The sequence below is a fragment of the Tarenaya hassleriana genome, unplaced genomic scaffold (genome assembly GCF_000463585.1).
Source record: "Tarenaya hassleriana unplaced genomic scaffold, ASM46358v1 Cleome398, whole genome shotgun sequence".
NCBI lineage: Eukaryota > Viridiplantae > Streptophyta > Magnoliopsida > Brassicales > Cleomaceae > Tarenaya > Tarenaya hassleriana.
The window spans coordinates 67,469-70,648 of NW_010966870.1; positions in this window are offsets into that span (position 1 = coordinate 67,469).

Genomic DNA, 3,180 nt, shown 5'->3' on the forward strand with positions numbered 1-3,180 from the left:
CTCTTGCATCCAAAAGTCACACTTACTCAGCTTTGCATATAACTTTTCTCTCCTTAAGCGTTCCAACACCTTCTCCAAATGTATCATATGATCCTCACGAGATTTGGAATACACAAGGATGTCATCAATGAAGATGATAACAAACTCGTCCAAATAATCCCTGAATGTTGTGTTCATCAACTCCATAAAAACTGCAGGTGCATTGGTAAGTCCAAACGGCATGACAACAAATTCAAAGTGTCCATACCTTGTTCTGAAAGCAGTTTTCTTTATATCATCATCTAGAACACGTATCTGGTGGTAACCTGATCGTAAATCAATCTTCGAAAACCAACTAGCACCTTGAAGTTGGTCCAATAGCTCATCAATTCTTGGAAGTGGATATTTGTTCTTTATTGTTACCTGATTCAATCCTCAATAATCGATGCATAATCTCATACTCCTATCTTTCTTCTTAACAAATAGTACAGGAGCACCCCAAGGAGAAGTACTAGGTCTTATAAAACCTTTTCCAATCAACTCCACCAATTGTTAAATAGGAGTTGATGTCAATCGCTTCTTCAACTCTTCAAAACTTGTCTCGCATTTTTCGTCCCATTCAAACTTCACACCCTTTCCCGTCAATCTCGTCAATGGCTTAGATAGGTTGGCAAAACCCTTTACAAACTTTCTGTAATACCCAGCCAACCCGAGGAAACTTCGAATCTCTGTAGCATTAGACGGTCTCACCCAATCAACTATAGTCGACACTTTGGATGGATCTACTTTCACTCCTTCCGCAGATACCACATGCCCCAAAAATCCTACCTCGTGCATCCAAAAGTCACACTTACTCAGCTTTGCATATAACTTTTCTCTCCTTAAGCGTTCCAACACCTTCTCCAAATGTATCATATGATCCTCACGAGATTTGGAATACACAAGGATGTCATCAATGAAGATGATAACAAACTCGTCCAAATAATCCCTGAATGTTGTGTTCATCAACTCCATAAAAACTGCAGGTGCATTGGTAAGTCCAAACGGCATGACAACAAATTCAAAGTGTCCATACCTTGTTCTGAAAGCAGTTTTCTTTATATCATCATCTAGAACACGTATCTGGTGGTAACCTGATCGTAAATCAATCTTCGAAAACCAACTAGCACCTTGAAGTTGGTCCAATAGCTCATCAATTCTTGGAAGTGGATATTTGTTCTTTATTGTTACCTGATTCAATCCTCGATAATCGATGCATAATCTCATACTCCCATCTTTCTTCTTAACAAATAGTACAGGAGCACCCCAAGGAGAAGTACTAGGTCTTATAAAACCTTTTCCAATCAACTCCACCAACTGTTTCTTTAACTCAGTCATTTCTGAAGCAGCCATACGATAAGGAGCTCTAGAGATAGGTTCAACTCCCTGTTTCAACTCAATAGGAAAAGATATTTCTCTTAGAGGAGGTATCCCATGTAGATCTTCCGGGAAAACATCAGGAAAATCATTAACAACCGGTATATCCTCTAGTCTATTTGATATTTTCGGTTCGTTTAATTCTATTACCGCTAAATACGCCTCATTCCCTTGTTGAATTAGCCGGTTTACCCGCACTGCTGAAATAAAAGGGAAACTTGAAGTCTTTCTTGCACCCTCAAACTCTAGTACCAAGGATCCCTCTTGTTCAAAACGAACTCTACCTCTCTTACAATCCAGGTGAGCTCGATGACTTGATAACCAATCCATACCCAATATCACATCATATCCCTGGATTGGTACCACTATCAGATGAACAGGTAAGTCATGTATACCAATCAGAACCGATACATCACGAATCATTCCTTTCGATTCCATTTCCTCTCCACCAGGTGTATGGACCAATATTCTACCACTATTAATATCAGGTGCAATCTTCATGCGATTTACGTGTGTGGGCGAAACAAAACTATGTGTCGCCCCTGTATCAAAAAGGGTATGAGCTTGTTCCCCTCCAATACTCAACATACCTAAGAGAAGAAATGATATGACCAATGAATTACGCCCATAACTAATTAACAACACCTACATTGTTGAAATTAGTCTTAACTAGCCATATTTGTTACGATTTCCTATTATATTTAAATGAAATATCAACATACCTATGATTGTTGTCGTTTCTTCTTCCTCTTGCTCTTCAGTTCCTAGAGCATAGACCCTAGGCTTCACCGCTGGTCTCTTAGCAGCTGGTTGTTGATGAACTGGTCTTTGTTCAATCCTCTTAGGTGCTTCTCTTTTTAACTCGGGAGAATCGCTCTTATAATGTCCCGCCCTTCCACAGTGGAAACAAGTAATCTGGAGCAATCTACACTCGCCAAAGTGACGTCTCTCACATTGTGAGCACATCGGGATACCGGATGTATAAGGTTGCACAACCGCCTTGCCCTTACTCTTGTCATCTTGGGCTAGACGCCTATGACTAGGGTTAGTCGACCTCTTAGTAGATGCTTCGATTTCACGTTCTGTTCTCTCAGCTCGATCAGCCATATCAACTATTTCTGACATCGAGTTGATTTTCAAAAGTTCCACCTATAGATAAACAATCTCAAATTAGCAAGGTAACATTATCTCAATGAGATATATGTGGTTGTTCGAAACCTACCTTTGCCTTGAGAGATGGACGAAGTCCTCTTACGAACTTCTTTACCCTTAAGGTCTCTGTTTGCAGCATCTCACCTCCATATCTAGTTTCGTGTTTCTGACAACTATCGAGTCCAACCAAAACAATCTGTTTCAGCTTTCACCTGTGGGATAAAAAGGAAGGGGTGAGCTACGCGAATAGCTCAGTGAAGTCGCAAGACTATAAACCTCGCCTCCGTACCCAACATAGACAATCAAATAGAAAACAAATACAATCAACATTCAACTCAAGCAAACTCATTTTTCTTCAACTTTTCTCTTATCTTTTCTTTATTCAATTATTTAAAACGAGTTCAGACTCTAGGACCATTCAGTATCCCTCAGACGTAGCTCAAAACTCGTTTATAAAACAAAACCAAAAATATCTTTGTAACCCTCTACGGATCACCGTCGTAGTCGGGGTTACTAAAACACGACCAATAGTAATAACCCTCTACGGATCGCCGCCGTAGTCGGGGTTACCACTCCCCATGGATCGCCCCCATGCCCGGGTCGTTATGTCCTCACATACGGATCCCCACCCTA